We start from the raw sequence: 27,256 nt of genomic DNA, 5'->3' as shown, positions 1-27,256 counted from the left end.
GACATCAGCCTCTCATCAGCCAAAAAAAAAAAAAAAGTTCCCAATGTTAATTTTGTTCATTTATTTTCAATGCGAACATTATTCATGGTCTAAAATTTCGACCGAATTGAAAAGCCAGGCTTGCTTTGTAAATGGTATTGCTGATTAATCACTCAAAGGTAATGGGATTTTGGGATTTATGGAAAGTAGAAAATGTCAGTTTCCCTTTCACGAGAGCTCAATGTTTCACTTTGACAGATCCAGCACTGATAAGATTTCCTGTATTTTCCACAATTAGAAAAGAAAAGTGGAGTTTCAGTAAGTCGGATCTTAAAGAAGAAGGTGAATTGAGTGTTTTTTTCCCCCAAACTGTGATTCAGAAGGTTTTACTGTATGGGTAGCTCCAGAATAGGAATAAAAAAATACTGGCTGACTAGTTCCCCTTTAACCTTTTATCTAAGTATCGTATATCGAAAGACATCTTGGTGCCTCGCAGCTCCAGTCTTCAATGGTAACAAAAAAGTTTGCCTTGGGCAAATTCAGAGACAAAACTTGAATTTTTCACCCTTTGTTGCTGCTCTGGGCTCCTTCTGGCTAAATGTATGGCAGCTTTAGGAAGCCTTGTACCGGATCTTACTGAAGGCCAGGGCTTTCTCTGGAACCAGAAGAGTTAAATGTTGGTTTTTGCCTCGAGAAATATTTTATCGTTGTGGGCAGCAGAGCGCGGGGACTTCTGAGAGATCATGAAAATACCTTTGAAGATGCAATCCGCCGCTGGATAAGAAGTAAATAAAGTAATATAAAATAGCATTTAGGCTTTTTTCTTTTTTTTCATTTCTTTTTATTTTTTTTTAACTCCTCTCCTCAGACAGTTTGTGCCGACGGAGCGACGGCTCAAATCTGAAGAAACAAACTTGTTGATCTTGTCATTTGTGGTTGTCGCACTCTCCGTGTCTGCCTTTCTTCTCAGCAGCTCATCATCGCCGTCATAATAATCCAGAAATGAGCTTTTGAAGATGAAGGCATTCGCTGTGTCTCAACAAACTGTCTCATAATCAAACTTTATGAAATGTTGCTCCCTAATCATGACATGAAATACAGGGAAGGTTCTTCACATTCTATTTTCAGTTTCTATTCCCCCCCCCCCCCCCCCAAAAAAAATCTAATAATAATGTGCTTTGGATACCAATGAAAAGCTGCTGTAGCATCCAGTCTGCTCTCGGCCCACTTCATAGGTTCTGCGATCAGCTTGTGAATTTGTTGCCATCATAAGATCCAGGCCGTCCTACATTAAACTTTAAAGCATGGGTCACTTCGCTTTTTCATCAGCAGCCGCTGCTATTGGGTTTCTGTGTACTTGCACCTCTGTTTGTGTATGTAAATAGTTGGGTTTTTTTTAAGATATATTTTAAACAGCAAATAGTTTTGCTTTAAACTTTTCTGTGCATAAATGTGTTAAAAATGACTCGGTGGGGTACTTTTCACACAACATGTCTGCAATATAAAGTTACAATTTGATATTACAGTTATTCTTCAAAACACATGTTATTGGCATCATACTGTTAGAATTTTGATATTGCTTTCGTATACAGTTTTATGATATTACAGTTTTTTGTTGCCACTACAACCTTCTGGTAGTGGTTCAAAAAATATACTTATTCATTTCCTGTGGAATTTCATTGGAATCTAATTTATAGACCATTATAGATCATTAGGCTAAATGACAAATATCACGTGTCACCACTTAATAATATCATTTCATACAACATTATCTTTATATCCCATTATGTCTCTCTCTCTCTGACACACACACACACACACACACACACACACACACTGTTTTATTCCTGTTGTGTAATTTTCTTATTAGAATTAATAAAAATGCAGAAACTGCAGATATTGCACAGATGAAATCAAATATTTTATGAAATCCAAACTGTAATAAAAAGGATTATTTTTAGACAAAGTGGCATAAAAACTAATTTTTGACCCGCTAATGGAAGAGCGCAGGGTCCATCAAGGGGTTAACAAACATGAAAGCAAACTCCACATTTCAATTTTTGCTGGAGTGAAACTCAATGGATCTGCTCCTCTCACACTTTAAAGACTTTAGCATCAGTGGCAGTGGCAATTTCTGCCGCTGTCATTAAGTTTCCCCCCCCCTAAACATAACAGGCGGAATGACTGAAGTCCTTTCCCGTTCCTCGTTCCCGCTGCATCAGGTCCCACACGGAGGAGAAATAAACCAAAGCCCCCCACGTCTCTGTCGGCTAATCAAGGCCCAGCGGGGGTCGTCCTGCAGTGGTCTCCTCCCGAAGCTCAGCAGCCCCTCGTCACCGGCTTCGTCCTCCAATCCCGCACCGAGCAAGGGGAGTGGTTCAGTTTGGACGAGGACATCAGCGCCAACGCGAGCGAGATGGTGGTTCCGGGTCTGCACAAGGTAACGAGCCCGCCGCGGCGCTCCCTCCGGGACTCCTCAGCCCACGTCGCCCGTTGAATGCGTTGGAGATTTTCATCTGGGCTTGACCGCCATGCTTTCACTTTGGTGGACTCTCAATTATGCGCACCGCACGCAGTCATCACTTTCCTGGCGTCTTTCAATCTCTGCCGGGCTGACTCCTCTTCTCTCTCGGCCCGTTTCATCCTTTCCCTCTCTCCTCTCCTGTACGGGCCGACGTGAATTCAAATGAACTTCATTAGCATTGCGAGCGCAGCCCTGTGTTGACAAAGTGTGGTTTCATCCTCTGTCCTCCCCGCTGTGTGTGTGTGTGTGTGTGTGTGTGTGTGTGTGTGTGTGTGTGTGTGTGTGTGTGTGTGTGTGTGTGTGTGCTGGTCACAGGACTGCGTGTACGAGCTGCGGCTGCTATCTCGTCGCGGGGAGTTGCTGAGCGAGCCCAGTCCATCAGTCAATGTCTCCACCATAGGTAGGTGTTCGAGAGCAACCTTGCCCCCGTTCACATCCTCACCCCACCCCTGTGTTTCCAGCACATCCTCCCCTCAGTCTCCTTGTCGAACTCGTTTCTCTTTCCATACTTCTCCGCTGCTCTCCCGCCGTCCCCGTGTTCCCAGCGTCAGACTTGAATTAGAGCAGGCCCCCAGGGAAAGCTGTCCATTAGAGGCCTGAGTGATAGAAGAAGCTCCTCTAATAACTCCTCCGAAGAGTTACTGATTGAATTTGTACTTTCTATACGTGCATGTGAAACAAATGTTAGATTTAGATCCACGACTCCCATGTGCCCCAACAATCACGTCTTTTTATGTCGAATATCGATCCGCTGATTATCTCAGAGTGACATCAAATTGAGGTCATTTGTAGTAAAAATTGGAGAGCTGGGAGCGCTTCATTAATTATTCTTTCAGGCAACAAAGAAAACATATAGAAATTTCAGGAAAAACAGGGCTAACACAGGTCAAGTGTCTTTTAGAGTAAACAAGAGTTACAATCTGCACTCATTGTCCATTTCATCCCATACCCTTGTGGTCTAATGGGATCCAATTTACAACAACTCAGCTATAAATTCTGCTTTAACAAAGCAAGTCGTCTTCCATTTGGCCAAAATGCATGAAAGGAGCCGAATATTAGAAATGTCTTTCAATATAATTCAGTCCCACTCAACACTTGTACAAAGTACAATGTCAAACAATAAAATATAATTACAGTAAAAGCTCGCTGATGATCTCAAGCAAAGCAAAATATTCTTACCTTTTGCGAAGCCGGAATTTATGGCGGCACTGAATCACTGAGAGACTACATCATCCTATTGTGTCTGAATTTAAAATGCTTCTTAAGCATTCAAGGCGGATTCATATGTACGGCGATAGACTCTTCAAATATGTAAGAAAAGTGCAATTAATTGCCCTTAACTAATCAAAATATTTCATTTGGTTGAGTGGCATAATCAGTCCATACCTGGTGGCAACAGGAAAAAAGTCAGAAGCAGAAAAATCAAGAAAAAAAAAAAAAAATGAAACAAAGTCAACAAAGTGCTTCATTTCAGAAAAAACTGCTCGTTAAATAAAAACAGGGCTCACACACAGCTGGTGTGAATTACAGGCAACAGGACTGTTACTGAGCGGAACACATATGTTAACATAATCTACCTCACAAAATCATGCCAATCATACCAAACTACATTTTCAAATATCACATTTTTAGCTCAACTAGATATTATGGCTTGGACTTCAAAACATTCAAAATGAATGTAGCATATTAATCCTAAAATTGGTGATGTCCCAAAATGCCTCTGGGGTTTCAAAAGTAACCGTACCTTTTGGCACAATCTTTGCCGGAACAATGCAATACTATTATGCACCACCAGGTGGTGTTCTGAGTTACAGTAACCCAGAGTAGCAGATAGAACAATAATCAACAGAAAACTAGAAAGCCATTTTATAAAACAACCGAAATATGTAGAGTGGCTGCTAAAATGGCTTACCACTGCCACGGACTGCAAAAACGTGGAAATTCTCTAGTCTTACACATTGTGATTGTTAACAACATGACACATTAAAAGAAAGTATGTGCCATGGTGAAGCTTTCAGCAGGGATGTCAAACACATTGTAGTTAAAGGGCCACATACAGCCCAATTTCACTTTGTTGTTGTGCAGCGTATACGTGATGAAATGTCTACATTTTCACAAATACGACCAAAAATTACTCCAATCTCAACAAAAAGCCAATTGAAAGAACCCTTCTGATGCAAAGTACAATGAAATTTGAAAAAGAAAACTTCTCTTATATCTGCTGCTTCATGACACCACTTCTTTAGAGTGTCCGAAGGTAACCCCTACGCTTGATTTGGACCTTAATATTAGATTATAATAACAAACAGCTCTAATTAACACTCCGCAGACCCTGTATTTCAGACGTACTCATAACTTCTTCTTGAAACTGGGATGCAGTCTAAAAAAAATCTTACTTTTACAATTTCCCGAAATACATTAATGCCAATTTTACAGCTCAAAAAATAACATGAAGAAAGTTGATTATAAATAAAAGATTATGAATCCTAACTTTATGAAAAAGTATATACTGAAATTCCACCAACATTGCAGTAAATCAAAGAGCTACTGATCTCTAAATTCTCAATCAGCAAAACTATAACAGAGAGAAATCCTAAACTATTCTTAGGTTTGTGTTGGCCTCTCCAACAAGCAAATGTTTAATTTTCCTGAAATGGTTTTACTCTTTTATTATTAGATTTGGCTTGACACTACAGTCCCACTTTCATTTCATTTACCTCGATATATCACGTTGAAATGATGTCATAGGGATGGAGATCTACCCTGCCACATCCCGACTCCTGGAGTTCGTCCCGGAGCCATTACTGGCCGGCGTGCTGAGCGGGGTCGGCTTCATGTTTTTGGCACTGGTCTTGCTGCTGGGGTTCGCCTGCGCCGTCAGCCACAAGAGGGACCGCCGCCGCAGGAGGAAGAAGGATGGTAAAATGCCCCTCACTCCCGAGACTCAGCAGACACTCACTTTGATGAACTGCATCATGAATATCATCATTTATTCAATAAAATATTGAAGCCCCTTCCAAACCATTATATAAATCAAACCCTGCTTGCATGGATTTGGCGCTTCTCCTGTCTCCCGCTCGTCCATTCACTTGTAAAAGTTATTGATGTCATTTACATTACTCACTAATTAGGGTAATTCCTCATTAGTGGCTGATAAATGTAAGTGTAATTAACTTTTTGGACAAGCATTTGTGCCTTGGGCTTTTTAATGGGTTCTTATTAGAGCTGATTATGTTTTTACTTTCTTGGTCACTGTGGTTGTTTCCTAATGAGTCAGATATCATCTTGCCCCTCTTCCTCCCTTTCAGAGCACCCCACCGCCATCTATAAATGCTCCCCATCGATGTAAGTACTCGTTATCATTTCATTGTAAACCTCTCTTTGACCTTGATCCCTCCACTTTCTTAGAAATGTGTTGACAGCGATAGCACTTTATTTTCTGTTTAGCTCTTTTGGTGTTTTTCCACATCTCGTCTATTCTCGCCGCAGCTTTTGGTCTTCCACCGTCTATATCTCTCCCGCCCCCTCTTTCTCTCTCGCTCAATCTTATTTTCTCTCTTTCTGTTTCCCTTCCTCTTCCACCTCCGGTTTTTCTTACAATTTTCTCCTGACACCCCTCCCTCCTCTTCGTTTTCTCTCTCTCTCTCTCTCTCTCTCTCTCTCTCTCTCTCTCTCTCTCTCTCTCTCTCTCTCTCTCTCTCTCTCTCTCACAGAAAGACTTCAGGCACCAGCAGTCCAGACAGTGTGCTGAAGAAAAGCCTACTCCCAGCCAGCTCCCTCTATCCTACATCTTCCTCTACTACCACCTCCTCCTCGCTGCAGACAGACTGTTCCTCCTTTAGCTCTGAGAACCATCATAGGCGGAAGCAATTCATGTCCAAGTACAGCCAAGGCTCCCTCACTGAGACGACTTCTGCTCTGATTTCTCCTCACATCGAGATGATTTCTCGAGGTCCAGATGGACGATTCGCAATCTCGCAGTATGACGATACTCTGAGTGTTCACAGTAAGAAAAGCGCAAGGTATGACCAAGCCCCCCGCGTCCGAAGATCAGTGTCGCTACATTCAGAGAGGGAAGACCAGAAAGACTTGCCTTTTGTGCTTTCTGTGGATCTCCCACCTTGCAAAGCAGGGACTGATCCTGGAGGTCAAACCTGCGGCATGCCCCTGCACCTGCCCTATCGCGCCCCTCGCGTTGTGGATCACAAGGCCAGTTATGACGGCTTTCCTGATCTCAGCAGCATGTGCTCCAACAGTAGTTTGTCCCTGATCCCTCATTACAACAGAGAGTTAACTCCCTCGTTTCCAGTACTTCCACATATCAGATCTGGCTTCGGTCAGCCGTCCACGACCGCCAGTACCCTGGTGCTTCAGATGGAACACGAGCGGGAGAGGGCGAACCTGAGCCGCTGTCTGAAATTGGCTCAGGAGAGGGAGGAATTGGAGAGGGAGCTCCAGAGGTACACACTAGAAAGAACCTCCACGAGGGAAATAAAGAGGGAAGAGCCAGACACAGAGAGGACAGAGGAGTCGGGTGATGAGATTATGTGGGAATACAAGAGTAAAACCTTGCCACACAGATACCCCCGAAGCAACAAGGAGAACCCTTTCCCTTCATCTTCAACCCACTGGGAGGCCCATTCTCAAGTTTCCTCTCCTTGTCTGATCCCATCCAGGACCCGTCTCAGTTTGTCTTCCCCTGCCTTTTGTTTTAAGTCCGGCAGCCATCATCCTTCTTCATTCTTTGCCAACCAGACCTCTCTCCGATCTGAGGAGGCAGGCAGTTTTTCGAAAGACAGATTAACTCTCCCACATCCCTCCTCAAAGCACCAGAGACATGAAAGAGCACAGGCAGCACCAGAGGGCTGTGATAATTCAGCCTCCGAAATGCAAACGAGTGATTCATGCTCTGAGGCACAGAGAAAGAACAATCTTAGTCATGGCAGCTATTCAACGTTGTCTTTCCACAGCAATAAATACACTGAAAGATCTAATTCTGCTCTCCATGCATTGCAAGACTCATCGAGAAAGGAGGCGACACTCCCCGGGCTCACTGATGAGGACCAGTGTGTGGAGATGAGTGTTGATGAGCCAGAGTCCGAGGTGTGTGTGCCGCGTCCTGCGAAGCCCATGCTGCACCACAGGATCGCCTCTCACGTGCAACATGGACGGCCACTGACTCACAGAGGTCGGCCCGAGGTCATTAGAAGGTGTACAAGCTTCAACTTCCGCAGCCCAGCTTATATGGAGGATATTCACAGAACCCCGCGGCCTTCAGAACCAGAACTCTGGAGGGCGAAAACATGGAACGCTAAAAAGCGAAGCCAGAGCCTCGATTTGAGAAGACGGAAAGAGAATGGGTTCCTGACTCCGGATGCCTGGATAGACTCACTCAGTCAGGAGAACTGCTCCGTTTCGCCTTCCTGCCAACCCGACTCTCTGTTCGGGAAACCTCGGAGTGCTCTACCTGGAAAGATTTCAAAATCTCCTGCAATTTCTCCTCCTGCCACCCAAGCTGCCTCCCGTCCACCTCCGGCTGTGGACCCTTTATCTCCCACGAGCAGATTGGAAATGTCCGTCGCGGATCCCGACGAGCCCCTCCACTATGAGCCAAGAAGAGAGGCGCCACCTTTCCTAAATGCTGCCAAGTGGCCCATGGCCGACCAGGAGGGTATGAAAGAGGCAGAGGGTTACACAGAGGCCACCAGCGAAGAGTCCATAAGCCTCCCACCCAACAACAACGATCGGGAGGGACTGGAGGTGGAGGCAGGAGGTTTGGAGGGAGTGCCGGAGTCTGGGGGCAGCTACAGCAGTTACGCCAGCAGCGGCCGAGGCAGCATGGAGACCGCCACCGGACGACTTTCCCTGTGTCACCTCTCCCCAACGCTCGTCAGCTCACCTGAGACTGTAGAGGACACGTACAGCCACCCAATGGAAGCAAGCCAAAGGTAATAACACTCAATAAATGTAAGTTGGGGTGTGATTTATGGATGAAAAGCAGATAACTTAGATTTTGCAGTTTGACCCCCCAGTTTGGTTGATTTGTGGTTTTTCAAGGTGAGTCGATAATTTACAGAGAAAGATACAAACTGTATTGTATTTGCATTCCTCGTGAAAAGGGGTTATTTTAACCCATTTCCCAGACAATCATTGCAGTGAGTTTAGAATAACACACATTGGTTCATTTTAAGCGCTCAAGAGAAAACAATTTAATTAAGTTACCATCACTTATTATTTAAGAAAAAGTAGTTTTAATGGAAAAAAAAAAGAAAATGTATTGATCGTGTCGACCTGTTTTAAGCATGTAAAGCTGTAATAATATTTGCATTTGGGGAAACGCCACTCCCATCTCTCTCCCGGAGAAGACACAAACTGTGGTTCACTGGGATAACCCTGCTTTGATGTATAGTTTACTGGCGCTGCTTTGACATTTATGGACATTAATGAGGGCGAGGGTGTGCTTAACATCCCAGCCGTGTTTGTGTTTGATAGTAACTGATGTTTGGTGACCTCTCCAGGAGAAAGGCCTCTGTGGATGAGAACTATGAGTGGGATGAAGCTGAAAGCTGCTCACAGCCTGGAGACCATGACGGTGAACCATTTGTCTTTTCATATCTACTATGTGGTTTGTTGTTTGGCACTCGCACAGCTGGAAAAAATACACCAAAAGGTATCGAAATGATACGTTGCAGGTTTCTGCCTCAACCCCTGTTTCGACACTATCTTCATTTTGACTTTAACTGAAGGTCAAATTCAGTTTTTCATTCATTTCAGATTTCAGTTACATTTAATTACATCTCATGTGTTAATCGGTCTCACACGCTTTACTAAAGCCCTTTTTACACAAAGTTTAAAGTGAAAACACATCGTTTTTGTTTCAGAAAAATCTCACATATACACGGCGGCATTTTGAAAATGACACCTGTTTTCACAGAAATGGAACAAACGCAGAAAGACTGTGTAGTTTTCATGTAGGGCCACAAGTTGGTGCTGTCGGTTGATTTTCGAATGACACTACACACACGTGATCTGAGAATAATGCACCATAAACATTAAGAATGGCAATTATGGACATTCCTATGGACAGACAACAAAGTTGTTACAGGCGATTCAAGTCCTCGGAGAATACCAAGCAGTGTTTCCTCCGTCGACACAGAAAAGGAGCCCGAGCATTTCCAAAGTTGTGTTTTCAGGGGCTTTGAGCACCGTTGTCCTTTCAATGGGCACCAAACATATAATGCTTAAACAGGGTCTAGAGTACATTTCATTTGAGTCTTTTCTAGTCCATTTTTGAGTCTATTTGAGTCGCTGTGGCTTCCTGTTGAGTCTCTTCACGTCTGTTATGAGCGCTTCATGAGATGCTTCGTCTGTTGGTTTTATGTGTCTTTGTCCTTGCTTTTATGTTTCCTTGTAATTGTTTGTGGTTCTTCGTGGCCTTAGTGCCGAGCTCCTTTTTGTCTGTTCCTTCTGGCTTTGTGATTTTTGGGGGAATTATGAATCTCTTTAGTGGAGAACCACAAAGCCACATTAAAGACACAACAGCATGTGTTTCTTACGTGGCTTTGTGTTTCTTTTTTTCTTTGTTTTTGGTAGTTCTTGTGGTTCTTTGTGGCGGTGGTGTTTCTGAGCCGCTTACGTCAGTTTTATGATTTCACACTCCTCTTTCTAATCTTTTTTGGCCTTGTGATATGGGTTTTGTGTCTATTTGTAAGTCAATTTGTGATTGCTTTATATATCTATACTGCCTTTAGCTCACTTTTTGACTTTTTTCGGACTCTTTTTGACGTGTTAATGTTTCTATGGGACGCTCGTATATCATCTTGGGGTGCTTTCGTTTTTTTAAGGATCATTTTAAATCTCAAAGGTATGCTTTTGGATTTTCTTTTTGTGCTTTTGTACGTGCTATTGTCTTTGAACAAAGTTTTTGAGCAAAATTTCACATTTCTTGGTGACGCAGTTGTGATTGGTTGTTTGTCTTTTTCAGGTGTTTTGAGTCTCTTTGTGGTGCTTTCATGTTTTATATGTTGCTGTGGTGATTTTGTGTGTATTTGTGGTGTTTTTAAGTTTGCTTGTAGTGGTTCTGTGTCTTTTGGGAAGTGTTTGACTCCATGCCGGTGTTGTCCAAAACTTTTTTCACTGGCGGCTACACTTTACACACAGCAGGGTCACTCCATAGAGGTGAAGTTCATCCCTGAAATCCTCTGAAAGTGTTCACACTCTCTTGCTACTCTGTGGTTATTTTTTTTACTTCAGCCATTTCCGATCACGAGCAGCAACATTTTTCTGTGATTCAACTTGTTTCGACCTGATTCAGAGCCAACATGTTCTAAAACTCGTGGTCTATACAAACACCATGCTATGAATTGACTCATGTAGCTCTTTATATCATTCAGCAGCCTCCATGTAAGTCTTCTTTTAAAAAGTTTGCTCCACCTAGTGGTAAAACTTGGGTGAAAATCCCACGATATTTTCAGCTTTTTGAAAACGGCTCATGAAGTTGAACTTTTCAAAAGTGGGCCCCTCTGCCGTGTAGGAGGAAATGCTTGGGCTCGACCCCTGGTAGATGGCAGAAGCGCTGATGCTGCGCTACGCACCACAGCTGTAGTAAAGTTCTTCTGCACATGAGCGAGTAGATGGACAATAACGACAATAGTGGCCTCGAGAGCGTCATGAATCCCAGGCCTTATTCTCCTGGGACTTGGTAGTTTAGAGAGTGACCTGTAATAGCAATCCAACTTCATCATCTGTCCATACCAATATCCATGTACTCGCCACCATTAGTGTTTATAATGTATAGTTCTCTGCGGGCATGTGTATGTGTGGTTTCATCACAGGAACAACCAACGGCGTCAACTCAGCATTTTTGTCAGTTCTGTGTAAATGGACATCGTTTTTAATGAGAATCTTCTCTGGAACAAAAACGCAAAAAACAATGAGTTTGCACTTGTGTAAACATGTACATGGGGCCTTGGTAGAGAGATAAAGACGACATATGATCTTAATGCATATCGCACTTCAAGTCAGATATTTATCATTTAAATTGGTTGAAAATTTCTGCCACAAACAAACCAAAGAAAAAGCCTTTACTTGTATCCAATGTTAAATCCACACACTGCGCGAGTCTCTCATGTGGCAGAAGGGACAAAACCAACAGGGTGCGGGGCTTTTAATAAAATGACAAGTAAGGTAAAATATTAGGAAACTCACAGATGCTGCATTTTTTACAAGTTTCTCTCTTACCCACAGGCCTGCTTCCTTCATTGAATCTACTGAAGCCAGCTCCGCGCTGTAGCCTTCCCAGCATGCAGCGCTCCGGTGAGGAACTGAAAAATTGCACTCAGCTTTCTTTGCTCCCGGGGCATCAAAGCAGCTGCTCTGCTGAGCCAGAACCAGACACTGTGCTGTTCTGACAGCGCCAGCCTTCGGCTCATCTCACCTGGTGTGTCCTTTCACTTATTGACTCGCATCACGAGGCGACAAAGCGTGCACGTGGCAGAAAGTGAGTTTTGCTGTGATCAATCTCCGTCAAAAAAACCAAACCAAAACAAAACAAACAAAAAAAAAGGCAGAGTTTATAACATTTTCATGGAGTGTTCAGTCTGGGCTCTGTTAAGCTTCAATTGAAAATAATGCTTTTCAAAATGCATTTGAGGAGGATATTTAAAAAGAAGCGTTTACCTTCTCTCAAAAGCTTGAAAATCTTTGCTTCGCTTTGTGACCAGCCATTCAGGTTTCTCTTGCGACAGCCTGCCAATCTGCCCCCAAGAAAATCTAAGCATTTGGCCACTGATGGATTCACCACGTTCTCGCGTGTTGTAGTGTTATCTGCATTCATCATCCGGGGATGAGTCAATCACCACACCGGGGACAAAACCACCTCAGTCATCAGTGAGTGACTGCTGTACTCCGTCGATGGTTTCTTGTCGAAGGCGTCATCCATCACCTTCCAGTTGAACAAAATCAGACTTTATGAAACGCCAATAAATAAGGAAGATGAATCGTAGATAAAAATGTAGCCGTGCTGGTTTTTCTTGAGCATAACACTCCATCTAGGAGTGCAATTCTCACAGTTATGGACTTCTGCTTCACCCTGCGTGGATAAAAGACCAGTTTTCCACTTGTTCAGTGAAGCGCAACCTTTAATTAGGTTTGGTAATTGAAGAGGGTCAAGTCAGCCTGTCGGGCTTGTCCTTGTTTATTTTATAGGTCAGGAAGGGAAATTAAGTTGTTTTTTTTTTTCTTTTTTTAATTTTATCGTAATTTAACGAGGGTCACTTCACTCAATGATGACCTTTTCTTATTTTCCTCGTCACCCGGTAATTTTTGCCTCACACGAGATAACAGCGGTGCCGATAAGTGCCACCAGTTAAATGCTTTCCTCCAAGGAGGAAGCGTCAACACGCCCTCCGAGGGCCAGCCGAGCAATTCTGCATTCCTCTTGTCGGCTCACATGTTACCGCCGGGTCTTTTTACACAGCCCTCACCAATGTGACGCTGTGTGCTCGATCATATCGGCAAACGATTAAACTGAAACGTTGCTATTTCTCACAGAATTCCTATTTGATCATTTGCAGATTTGAAGCAGATGCTGGTTTTTTTTGGTGGGGAATCCCGTAATCACCGTCCAACGTGCAAAAAAAGTTTCCCCAACACCCTCGCAACTAATTAAGATAGGAAAAGTGAGATACTTGCGAAATATCCGACTGCCGCTTTGTGATGCTGAAGCGACTGGAAGGCATTTGAAGTGTGTTTTGTCGGCTGTAATTAAAACCATCTTTGATGGTTTGTCTGCGTTTTATGTGTATCTTTAACCCTCATTCAATGGCCCAAAGTTTAGCGCGGAGACTTTGGGGATGTTGTTGTGTTTACAGATCCTCAGGACGGTGCTCACTGTGGAGGGAATAGCATGAAACAGTCATTCACTCTGAGCCATTTTTAGCCGTACAGTAGGCGAGCTATAGGAGGCTGAGGGGGAGGAGGAAGAAATTACACCGCTCACACAGCACTGACTGAATCCACAGGCAGAGTCTGTCGGATGCACACAACGAGTGGCTGGTCAATACATCTGATTTAAAAGAGTTGCCTACTGAGTTTTTATGTTTTCTGCCACTTTATAAAATCTTACGGTTTTCTTGTTATATCTGGCCTGAGTGTCAAATGATGAGGCAAACCACGTGTTTTTAAGGGTTGTTTTGCAGAAAAAAATGCTTCAAATGCTCCATTCAAGGCCACACGCAACCTTACCGTGAGGCTGATGCCAAATAACAGGGGGTTCATGTAGACAGACAGTGCTGCTGGTTAGGTAAAAGGAATAGAGAAGACATTAAGCTAAAACATTGTATTTCAGACTAAAGACAAACGAAAGAGCTGCAGATAGAACCAGTTTAAGATAAATACAGATTTTTGGAGCAGTAAATGATTCAATGTTTTGGTAGCGGCAGTCCAGAATATTTGGAAAGATTTAGTGTAATTGTAGAAGCCCCACAGTCCGGAAATAATACAACAGCGAGACACAGTAAACAAGGCAAGAACTGTGGTTGTTTTGACCCTTTAAAGTGTTTTTTTAGCACATGGTACAGCTCAGATTGACTCTTCTCATAGTGACTTAGATTTCCATTGCGCAAACCGTTTTCTATATCAGGTGTTTTGTCATTGGGCTTTTACATGAAAATCAGGACAGCATGTTCAGTCAGATGAATACATTTCAAATCAGTGATTCATGACGCATCATCCTGTACATAGATACAGTTCAATTCTATTTGATTTCTATGGTGCATTGTCATTTTAAGGCACTTGAGCAAGCATAGATCCATCCATCTATCCATCCAAACTATCATTGATTAGTGATACGACAGCGACGAGATTTTGTCCATGATTTCCTCTCATATTTTTTTAATGGACCTTATAACACTTTGCGAAAACATCTTGTTTATTCATCCATTTTTCTAAATATTTCTCCAATTCATGGTCACATCGACAGTTAGGAGCAGGGGTGTCAAACATATTGTACTTCAGCGGCCACATACAGTCAAAATCTCAAAATTCCGTATCGGCCTGTATGTAACTGTTGTTGAACTCGGTGATGCAGAATCCTCCTGGAAACACTTCTAACCAGACAAACCAGAGAAGATCCAGCCTCACCACACACGTTGACTTGACGACGAACTGTGTGGCATTTGAAGGGTCAGTTCTTTGGTGCTTTATGCATTTATGTGTGATCTGTGAATTCCATTGATCTTAAAAGTTGAACTTACTGCAGAAGACAAACTGATTGAAACTGCTTGGCCTGTAACCCACACCAGAGTATGTTTCAACAACCGACCTCCGTGTGTAAACAGCGACTGTCCACAGCCCTGCTTAGGTCCTTCCCCGAGGTGGATGCATACCTCTGTTTGTTTGACTGAGAAGTCGCAGGAGCTTCCTGTTGTGTTACTCTGACAACCAGCTTCACTCACGCAGGAAAAAAAACCATCTCGTTTAATGCACTCTGCTCAATGTGTCGGTACATGTTTGATGTGCTACCCGCTGCTGCCACGTCCCACTGTATTGCCAGGCAACATCTATTTAATCATCTTTACATGTGTTCAGATTCACCATCGTTGTGACATACATTGAGATGATTATAATTTTACCATGGCTTCGCAGACAAAACCAGCGACTTTCCAAGGATAAGTGTTTCCACCACGGAGAGAAGCATGCTCACGCCTCACATGCTCTCTTTTCTCTATAAACAATGAAAGAAAAGGGGAAGGAAAGAAAAGGATTTTGCTTGCTGCTCCTCTAGCTTAAGGCCTGCACATTAGTCAAGCAAATAATTAACTCAGAAAGCCCACAGTATACCAAAGCATTGTAGGGTATCCAGCCTATAATTGAAATTCACTCATAGAGGCTACATTTACTGGGAATCAATGTTTCACTTCTGTAGAACATTTTCATTTTCTGTTCTGCACATATTGTACCTCCAGTCCAGGAATGATCAAACCTCGTGTGCTCCTCTGAGGGATTTGGAGTCAGCACTATACGCTGTGCAGGCCATGTGTTTGAACCTGAATCTAAGTTTCTGAGAAGTCATTCGTTTTCACGTTTTATTTTTTTTGAAGGATTTCCTCATGAGAAATACAATACAGACTTGCTCACAGCAGCACAACCTGTTGAAAGAAAGACGTTGGACAAGAGCGAGCGCTCATAAACCTGATTGTTATACTGCTACCTCTTCCAGTTATTGTGTGTACTTAGGAGAATTAGCTTCAAAGCAGGCAGTCTTTTATGACGCCTATTAAGCACTGAATGAATTATTTGCAAATGCCAGGAAGTGACTCTTGAAGCTCGAAACCAATCAAGGTCTCATGAAAGAAAATGTCATATACAAATTGAAAAGAGCAGCCATATGGCGCGCGCCTTGCCTCGGTATAGTTTTAAACCTCGCCGTAATTGGTGAGAAAAATCGAGCCTTTTTGCTGATTGAATGTCAGCATCAAACTTTCCCTGGCGCGATTCGAACACTCCCTAAGGTAGAAAGATGCTAAATATTTGTTTGTCGTAAAATGAGTCCAAGTGAGCACACTGTAGACAGTAGAGTAGAAATTGAGTGGTTAACAGAGCCAGCAAAGCTCAGATATTGTACATATAGTGGAGCTTTTTACGCTCATTGTTTTCATTTTCTGCACATTTTCAGGAATATTATTCCTAAATTCATTTTTGCATTAGCAGAGTGACCTGCAACCTCCAGCTTGAATTATATCTTAAATATTCTCAGACTCTCTGCATCAGAGTTCAAGGTAACAAATCTCACGTTAAAAACCATAGGTTTAAAAAAAGAATGTCGCATCACAAGTGAAAACTATAGAGTTTCCAAATCATGTTTAAATCAAAGTAAAAAATAATATTTTGATTCAATTCTCTAACTTGTGGTTCAACTGTGTGTTTGGTCATGTGGAGATAAACAATTAAATGGTAATGCTGAAAGCTCTGAATCAGGGTTGCCAAAGCCATTTTAGCTCAGGGGCCACAAATGCCCCAAATTCATCTTGGAGTGTGCCGGACCAGTAAGAAAGTGCCATAATAACCTTTAAATGTAAACTTTAAAGTTTTTTTTTTGTTGTGGCGCATCAGTATACATGATGAAAATGTCTATATTTTCACAAAACCAAACAATTCGTATCAAAAACTGGACTACAATCTGGTAATTTTAATGAAAACTTCTGGTGCAAAATACAGTGGAATGTCCCCCAAAAAGACCCTTGTTGAAAAGCTGTTGCATTATGCATTTTATCAACTCACCATGACAGCATGGCTTTGAGGCCAGTTTGATTGCAATGAGGCAGCATCACTGATATCTCAGCTCAAGTTTTTTTAAATTTTTAAAAAAAAAATTTAATTAATTTTTTTTTTTTTTTTACAATTTGATGGTAGTTTGTCTGCTGGACTGGAGTCTCTGGTTGGCCGGTTTTGGCCCACAGACCTTATGTTTGACACCCCCGCTCTGAAACATCAAAAATGACTGAAAACAAGTAGAGACAGGTAAAAAAGCTGAAATGGTTGAAAGTGTAGAACCTGGTAAGATAACTAAAATAACTAAAAAGTCTGCTTTTATATTGTAGTCGTGAAACATCATATATACGAAACATAGGATTTAGTTCTTTATATATATATACAGCAAAGCTATGCACAACTTAATGGACTGTCTTCTTCTCAATTTAAAGGCTCAGCGTGTTTTGTGGCTCCAGGAAAACTTGATTTGTCGCCACGCCAAGTCAGAAACAGAAGTTGCAGTCTGCTCTTGCACATTAGTTTAGATTTGGAATCGGTACGGCTTTTATAAATGTCACTCTTACATAAGAAGTGCAGGTGTACTGTTTCCTGTGGAGATGAGATACTAGACTGACTCTTTGTTCCACCTGGTGGTGCAAAGTGTTATTACATAACAAAATAGGCCCGGGGTTGTGTGGCAGTAGTAAATCACGGAAGTATTTTCACTGAAGCTATTTTTACTCTCATTTGTTTTTGCGTTCTTGTTGGATTGAATACTAAGTAAATATTAGTTTGATTCTATAGATATTTTTGTAGCTTAGGCTTTATTAACCAAGGATATTTTCTTGTATTTCATGTATTTTAAAAGTGTTTTTAAATGTAAAAAATCTAGCAAAAAAATGTAATTGATTTACATTTGAATCTATTGTATCAGCTAATGTATTTAATAGGTAATAAGTTTACTTCTATAAAGCAAAATATATTCTATTTTTGGCTAAATCGACAGTACAAAGAGGCATTAAAGTAGTGCGGTGGATAGTATTGTTGCCTCACAGCTGAAAATATGAAGCTTAGGCTTCTTCTCACTGTCTAAAGACACATTTCTAGGTGAACTACATGAAGCATAGACGGCAGATGAAAAATGCTGAATTTGACCTGAAATCCAGGTTCAAGAAGACAAGGAGAACTAAGCTGATTATGAAGCGGTGTCCTTCCGAGTGATTAGAAAAGCCCCTGACTGTTCAGAGACGAGTACATTTTAAAATTTAAAGCGCTGATAAACTCCCTGATTCTATTCAATGCCCTTTAAACTTCAAACTTCACATGTCGGGGAACATTCTGCACCATGAAATATAAATGGAAAAAAAGAAGTGGAAGTGGAACAGTTTAATGAGGTGTGTGTGTAGGTGTAGCTGGATAACATCTGTGATCTGCAAATTTCTCGTTTCACTCTTATTGCTGGTTTGACATGTGGAATTAGTTTGCGTGCTCATGCTAATCCTCATTTTCTGCTTTTAGAAAACAATTTTTGAGCTTTAAATTGGCTTTGGCAAACAGTAGCAGTTACCGGCATACGATCAGCTGAAGATCTTTGCAAATGTTTCCGACTCTCAACCAGAAACTTTCAGGGCACAATAGACGCGACGACTTATCATTGTCATATTATGAAAATATATTGTCTATTTTCCCCATAATAAGCTCAAAATTAATAAGTCATATACTCCTGTTCCATTTTCCTTCCTTGTAGCTTTTGAAGTCTGAAGAAAATGAACATTTAAATTTCTTTTTTTTTTTCTCTTCAACACATGTTGGATTTATCAGATCTCAATGAGCCTCTTTATTTCAATATATTCTAAATTAGTGGGTTGTCACAGCGCTCCAGGAGTTGAGGAACTCTCTCGCTGCACCATTTACACCGCTCAAACTATCGAGGCAAATTGATATAGCGCCCAGATATATTGCTCCATTCTGCTCTGACTGTTAAAATACTTGTCTTACATATGAGCTAACTTCTAATTATACTAATGGTATTAGTCGCGTGGCAGCAGACGGCAGCATTACCACCCCACCCCCCCACCCCCCACCCTGCAATCCAGAAGAAGCCATAAGAGGTACTATCGCAGTCATTTTTTAATTTTTTTTTTTTAATCCTCTGCAATTCCACTTATCTGGACTTTTTAACAGCTGTGACGTCAGTGATAAAGGCGCGGGACAAATAAGTGCATAGTTCTGCTGCACAAGTGTGTTCAAACTGCACACATTGTTTCTTTTGTTTGGCAGCTCACGTAAATCGCTTGAACGATTCTTATTTTTTGGTGTATTTGTTTGTATTTTGTGGAAAGAAAATAGCAAGAATATTGAGTTGTTGTTTTTTTTTCAATGAGCACTTTGCTGCCAAATTCAAATCTCAAGGTCAAAGCCCAAATCTTTAAGAACAGTGGATTCAGAATGTTTTTATTTCCACGACTTTTCATTGAAATAGAGTCCAAGATGGCGGCAGGTGGATGAACACAACAGTCGAAGAAGAAAGACGCCAAACACGTCTCTTAAGAATCCACTTGGAAGTTTTTTGCACACAAAATAGGATCCAAGTTACACTCTTGAAATACTTATTTTCTGCTCTTAGTGCATGTACAAATCCCGCAAACTCTTGGTATACCTTTTTGTGTTTACGATCCAAAGCAGCTCGATGTGACATTCTAGCCTCTTGGAATTTTGCCCATTTTTAATTCGTAAACAAGTTTCCGTCTTGAGTTCAGCTGGAGGGCAGCTGCCTCACATCATCAACTGGTAATGTAACGCTCCCTGCCTGGAGTTCAGAGATGTATTAATGAAGAAAATATCTATAAACATTTAATATATTTATAAGAAAGTACTTTAGGGAGAAAGGCCTATTGTTAAGTTTATTTTTACCAACAATTGTATAAAACCAGAGTTCCTTTATACCGTGTCCTTCTACTTTTACTGTGTGGAGTTGTCGTTGTACAGTAAGAGAAGATCTCCATATTTGTGAAGCGCCAAGAAGGAACGAAGAAGCGATGCAGGGTCAGCTCGGGAGCGGCGGCAGTGGTTCATGTTTTGTTCTGTACAAGGTATGACGGAAGGTAGAAGTTGGTCCTGAAGTTTGTCCTGAAGTTGTTGGCTCTCATACATTGGTTTGTGCTTTTGGTCTTGGCTGAGACACGTACATTGATTTTTATCTTTTATTTTTAAACCTTTATTTAAGAAACAACAACTACTACAATTACGTACAAACTCTCATGGAAGAAAAGAATTCTCAGAAATAATGAGCATTTCTAAAGATCATCCTTGGGAGGCATTAACAAAGTCATCCTCAATAATAAATTAATCATCATTAAAACATCAAAATCAAAGTGCAAGAGGAAGAATACAAATAACAAAAAAAAAAAAAAAGAGCATCTATAAAACTAGTCAATGTATACAAACAAAAACACATCTTCAAACAATACGAATTTGGATATCTGGCCATTTTCCACTCTGTCAATTTCTGCAGTGCTGAAAAATATAATTTGATTTCATTAATTAAAACAAGGAAATTGTGGTTTCTTATTCTTCCATTCGGAACAGTCGATGTGATATTTCGCCTGAAGAATGGTAAACAGGTTGAAATCATCCGTAAAAGAACAAAATGTGAGTTTCATTGAGCCCAGGCAAATCTGTTCATTTCAGTGAGAATCAGTTTTTAATATCCTACCAAATCTTTTTTTTGTAATTGAACAGTGAACAAACAAATGTTCTAAAGTTTCCTTGCTGGAATTGTTAAAAGAGCACATAACGAGCAAGTGGTTTTAGATGTGCGGAATTATAGTGTATCGTTTCATGTTAATGCTGCCCTGTGTGAAGGCTGAACAACTTTCAAATGTTTCATTATTCCAAAATTAACATGCATCTTTCGCAAAAGAAGTGTGACATCATGAAAAGTCAAGGAAGTCAAAAACCTCCTCGTAAATGTAAGTGGTTGTACTTATTGAGACTCCTACCTTTATCATATTATTATTGCGTGTCCTCTGATACTAGCCTGTCATTGTTTGTTTGACTGATCGTCAACGTGTTGAATGAAAACTTGACACTCAGTACTTCTCTCTTCGTCGGAAACTCCAGTCTGAAATCCGTCATCACACGAGCTTCAAACTCTCATTAGACTGAAAGTCAAAGTGGGCAAATTTCTTCATACTGAAATTTGTGTTGCGTTGAATTCTAATTCGAAACTCTCACCAGGCAGTGGCGGGACAACAAGCTTAGAAAGCAGATATTTGTGGGGCAGAAACGTCAAATACTCACAGGTCAGGTGGTCTTTTTTACAATTAAATACGAAGTAGCACTTTTCCCAATTCATTTAAACTGGGAGCTTCCCTAGTTCTTCCCGAATTTGTGTTGGCTTTTTCATTTTTCCACTGCGCTCTTCCGCCTTGATCAGAAAGGTCAAACACAAGGTCTGTTGTGAAAACCTGAAAAGAAGACGGCAACATACTTGCGTTCATATTACTATAATAGTCGACAGCTTCATTGTGATCTAATCATGTAGCAGAACACTCATTCGTTTCGTCCTTCAGTATAAAAACCTCTCCGCCTAAAAACGTCGGGATTTCATTCAACCTTGCATACGTCCATAATTATTTTTGTGTTTTCCATCGCGGCGGCAGGTATTTTCACTGAGCATGACGGAGAGAACGAGGGTGGCAATTAGCGCTTGTTGCCAAGGATAAGCTGCAACTATTATCTCCTGCCAAGTGTAAAATTAGTGCGATTATCAGCATTATTACCATCAAAATATGGTCGGCCGCGGATCATTTAAAGATAGAAACCTACATGGGAGTTTTTCAATCAGTCTGTCTGCACATTTGGCGTTTTCGACTGAGAGGCAAGAATTCACAACATGTCAGCGGAGTTAATTACCTCACGGACGCCTCCCAGCAGAGCGCCGAAGAAAGGCATCGGGGGAGAGAGTGACTTTCCGTCTCTTGCGTTGGTTTTAACGGTACAGCGAAATCGCTCTTAACCCCTATTTCACTTTAATTAGGCGTTTACCCGGGAGACGGCCTTCCCGTCTGTTTTCTTGGCGTCTCGGGGGGGCCGCCACCTCGCCTTGAACGCTTCTTATTCTCTCGTTGGTTCCGGAGCGCGTTCACCCGGAATTGATGACCTTATTAGAACGGGCGGTTTTTTGGCGCGTCCTTGAGAATCTGCTCGCACCAGAAAGATAATTGAGACCAATTTCTCAGAGCGACTGTTGACATTTCGAAGCAGTTTTCAAGCTTTTGATTTATGGTGATTATATTTGACAGATATAAAAGGGATTTTTATGAACTTTATATATATATATATATTTACTTCTTTATAATCATCGTTTGATATGAAGCCTGTATTTGTGTCATCCTGATTTGTTCTTTTGCTCTGTTTTCGCTTGAATATTTAAGGCCGATGTGTTTATGTGAACCTCGTTAAACTCGCCACTGAGGCTGCAATCATGTTTACAAAAGTCACTGTAATTAAAGCAAAGCGCTCATCTCGATGCAAATCTACAACAAACATGTTTTAATCGATTCAGTTCAGCAGAAGAATTATTGGAAATGTGCTGTGGTTATATTTAGAAGAAGAAATATATTTTGTAAGCTTCACGTCAAATGTTTAGATTTGTATGTAAGTGACGGTCGTCTTCGCAGACTCGGATTGTTTTTCAAACTGTATTCATATGTCGTGTTGAATCATCATTACTTACATGCACTCCCTGTTTCAGGGCCTCCATTGTTTTATATGCCATTGTAAGCCTTCCTGTTCAGTGGAATAAGCTTCTTTGCATTGCATTTGTTAATCTCTCTGTTCCTGTTTTCCTCCGCCTCCTCAAACTCCTCCAATATAGATCAGAGCTGTCAACACACACCATGGCAAACACTGAATATACTTTTATCTTTTTTTTTAATAAAGAAATGTGAACAGTCTGTTGCTGAATATTTCCGCCTCACTATCTTTTGGGTACTTCACAGCACGAGTCGTCTACACACAAAACACTGCTGATTCCAGACATTTAATATAATGTACAAATGTGAAGAAAATGCCAAATACCAGCACGGTTTCTCCCTCTAGGTAGATTGTGATAATTGTAACATAAAGATGTAGTAGCTCACGAAACAGTGCGAGTGTACAGGGACGTATTTACATTTACTGGATAGCGTTATCCTTCAGTTAAGACTAGAATTTCATTTATTCTTGACACTTTTTGATACATTCAAAGCCTTTCATCCATACACTTTGTTCAATAAACCAACAGAGTAATACCAAGAGCAAGCTTCGGGGGCAGTGTTGAGATTAGACGTGATTAACAAATGTTGAAAGTTCGGTCATCCGTGTGTAACAACCAATAATGTTATAATGGCCAAAACCACTGCATATGATGGACTGGAACAAGGCGAGAGTCAGCCGCACTGAAGAGGACCGCCACAAGGCTGAGGAAATAAGAAGGCGAGGCCTGAGGACGATGAAGCATACATGCCTTTCACACACTTGGAGAAACCTGCTGACGGAGAGCACGGCCAGCAGGGGGCGGGACCGATTTGTCAAAACTGACTGGTTGGTCACGACTCGGTAACATGGGCTCACCAGCTGATGAAAGGGCGCGTCGTTCACCACCACCAGGTGATGTTTCCAATGGAGACGGGAGAACATCATCGAAACATGTCAGAGGTATGATTAAAAACGCACTTGCCTTAACAGACAAAAGCAAAATACACCTGGTAAAGCGGTCGTCTCCCAATCGGAAGGTTGCAGGTCCGAAAGTCCCATGGGAGTGACAGCACCTTGCAAGGCCGCAGTGGGAATGTGATGAATGATGTAAAGCGCCGTATCTGCGCAGGCAGTTGACGGGTGTTATATAAGCAAAGTCCATTTACTATGTGACGCAAGGTCTGCAGGGTTGCAAGAGAGCACAAGCGATGTCAATAAGATATTCAAGTCAACTTCGTTTATATTGCACCAAATACAACACAGTTATTTCTCGGTGCTTTTTACGGCGAGAAACCCAACAAATCCATACGAGCAAGTATAGGCAGAAAGGGAAAAAACTCCGAACGACGAAACCTTGAAACCTTTTCAGAACCAGGCTCAGAGGTGGCGGCTTTCTGCTCTTCCAGTTGGGGTGAGGGAATAGAGGATATATATATATACATATATATATATATATATATATATATATATATATATATGTATGAGAGCCTTTTTGCAACACTCCATTATATCAATGTTAGTGATCATTGCTTTTCTTCTCTCTAAAATACCACACCGACCTTTTTGGTTTCTGGTGAATGACCTCTGCCAAAATGTTCATTCCAAGGCAGAGGCGCTTACAAGCAGGGAGCACAAACATTTACACTTCACGTAAAGTCAAATTTGTTTCATTGCTTATTTAATTCCACTTGGCCCATAGTGGTTGCTTTCACACATTAAAAAAGCACAGATGAACATGCAAATTTAAAAAAGGTAAAACTGTACATCAACATTGCAAAAAACTCGCTTCCTTGGTGACCCAGTGCTTGTTAGCCACTTCTGAAGCCAAAAAAAAAACTGACAGCAATTTCAATTTCTAGAAAAACTAAAGGGGAAATTGGACTTGGAAAACAGCAGCTTTAATGAATAATGAACTGATAAGAGTGCATTCATTATGCCAACTTTCAGTAGTGGTAAAAGTGGCTCTCCTGGGATAAAACAATCACTTCTGCGAAAGAACGTAATGAAGAAGAGCCTCCTTCAAAAAAGAGCCGGACATACACATAAAAGTGCAATTATTCACTAAAACTTCAGCTGGAAAAGAGGGCAAGCAAGTGCATCTCCTTGGGATGTTTGCATTCTCTCCGAATATAAATCATTGACTGACATTTAGTGACTTCAAATCAGGGAAGCTGAAAGCATCAACGGCACAAACATTTTCCAGCTGTGTTTTGTTTGGCGGATACGTTGATGAGAATGATATTGAAAGGGGATCTGATCACGATACGGGGGGAATCGTACTGGTGACACTGCCTCTGAAACACTATCCAGAGTCGTTTAAAACACAGCTTGTCATTAGGAAAAATCAACCTCATCTTCACAGATGGTGTTCCTGCCGTGGTCAGCTCCAACAGGCATCTGGCGAGCAGAATCACGGATCCCAAAAGAATTGAACCTCACGGTCTTAATCATCCACTGACAATGCTTTGGCTCATTTTGTCTCACCAATCGAACAAACTTTGGGCCCCGTTAACATGAGGTTTTCAAGTGAACACAGGAACGTTTTGTTGCATTTCGGGTGTCCGTTCACACGACAACGGTGCTCGAAGCCACTGAAAATGCAACTTTTTGAAAACGGCTTCCAAGGTGGAGCTTTTGGAAAAGACTCCGATTCTGAGTCCTTGCAGACAGTGGGAAAGCTGTTTACAACCTTTTTTTGCTTAAAAGTATAGCATTGTAATCTACAGGGTTTTGCGCAAAGGCCATCTAATAGGTGTCATAGTTTACGTTGCGTCTTTTGTGTTATTTTGATATTCTAACTCCGCCTGTCTTTTCAGGCCATGTTTACATGTACCCGTCTGTTTGTGTATCCCCTGTGTTCTTGTTGACTATTTTCGGTCTATTGAATTTCTTTATTTCCATATTGGATTTTTACTTTGTTGTATGGCCTCGCCTCCGCCTCTGTGTGTATGTTTATGTGTATGTGTATGTGTATGTGTATGTGTATGTGTGTGGGTGTGTTTGTTTTTGTTTTTGTTACAGTGTGCCATTTGACAGGAGGTATCCTCACCAACTTCCTCATCCTCCTGTCCTGATGTGGAGCATTTTGATTGGAAAATGACTGCTGATTGGCTCAGCTCCGCCCACCAGCTGAGACCATTTAACCAGCTCCAGCAGACTCCTCAGGGTGGCTGAGGCAGGAAGTGTCTGCCCAGTCAGCCTCGAAAAACTTTGGTGTGGGTTCGTCTTGAGTTGCCAAAATTTCTGTCTATAAGCCTCTGGAAATTGTGTCGTCTTTACCATTGAATGATGGTCCTTGAGTACGCCACTCTTAAAACTGCCATATTAAAAGCCTATGAATTGGTGCCAAAGCTTTGCCTCCTAATTTGCATTGCGGCAGGAGGGCCCACACATCCGTTGGACATTTCAGAGCAAGGGCGATCCGTTCAAACGCAGCAAAGTAACAGTCCACCTCGGCTTCGCTGAACTCGGGTACTAAATGTACAAATTTAGTGATATCAAATGCTTGCGTGGTTAAAGTGGCAGGAGCAGGGGACTCGCCTCGAGCACCATTTGGAGCCTCAGACTTCAATCTCCAGCCTTCAGGCTTCCAGCTGGAACTGTCGGTTCTGGGCCCGCTCACGAGCCTCATGTTCCAGTTGGGCTAGCTTTGGCCTAGCCCCAACCAGAGACCGATCACTGCCATAGGAAGGTGATGGAGGGTGAAATTCAGGGAGCGTGCAGAGAGTTCTAGGTGATCTTTTGAACTCGGCTTCACTCCGATATTTGACTGTGTGAATTTAGTTCATCTTCATTACACCTGAACCTTTGTCCAGCAGTTTGGCGAACGTACCAGGTGTTTAGTTTGTTTCCATTTTGCAGAATTTTAGTGAATTTGTGTTTAGAAGAAGCTGCCTGTTTGTTACGTTAAGTGAAACATTGTATAGTGAGTGGGCACTACCTGTTTTGCCCTCCCTTTGTTGTATTATTGTGCCTTTGGGGTTCTGTCTGATTATTGTAAACCTGAGAACTGCCAATATAACCCTCACTTCACCCAGTTACTGTTACTTCCTAGACCTACATCCTTCTCTTACCAGAGCCGGGTCATAACGGGAATAAATAAGAGCTCCTTTGACTTAAATGACAGTATCGGGTGTAGGGAGTTGTCAACTGAGCAAAACCTGAGTAGGACTCCAACAATGATAGCTATGACAATATGAAGTGAGTATTTTCTTATGAGTCCAAAACCTATGCATATTTCTTTGGAATTGAAACATTTACTGGTTGAGAAAGGTTATACTTAATTATATACTTTAGGTGATGTTGAAAAGAAACTACACTGCGTTCAGCAGATGATGACTTTTTCTCACAGTTTAAGTGCCCAGCACAATGGTTTAGTAGTGTGTGTGTGTGTGTGGGGGGATCACATTTCAGTTATTGGCTGAAGCCTTGAAACCTCTGAACGGAGTCTGCATGTTCTCCCTGTGGCTGTGTGGCAAAATCTCTCCCTCATAAAGCTTTAAACAAATTGTCCACCCGCTTCACGTTTTTTCATTTCCAAGTAATTTTTGGTCTTTCTACAAGTTCTGTGGGATGAATAAAGGACTTGAAGTTGTTACACTTAAGGTTTCAAACTAAAACCTTTTAATTTTATTCGGTCTCCATCATATTACTATTTCTATAGAGGTTTTTTCACTCAAAGTTCAAAGGAAAAACAACTGCTAGATTAAAAAAAAGTATCCCAGTGACCCAGAAGCACAGGGTCAACAAGTGGCCTTAAAA

The sequence above is a fragment of the Lipophrys pholis genome (genome assembly GCF_963383615.2).
Source record: "Lipophrys pholis genome assembly, chromosome: 12".
Taxonomy (NCBI): domain Eukaryota; kingdom Metazoa; phylum Chordata; class Actinopteri; order Blenniiformes; family Blenniidae; genus Lipophrys; species Lipophrys pholis.
This window is presented reverse-complemented; position numbering follows the sequence as displayed.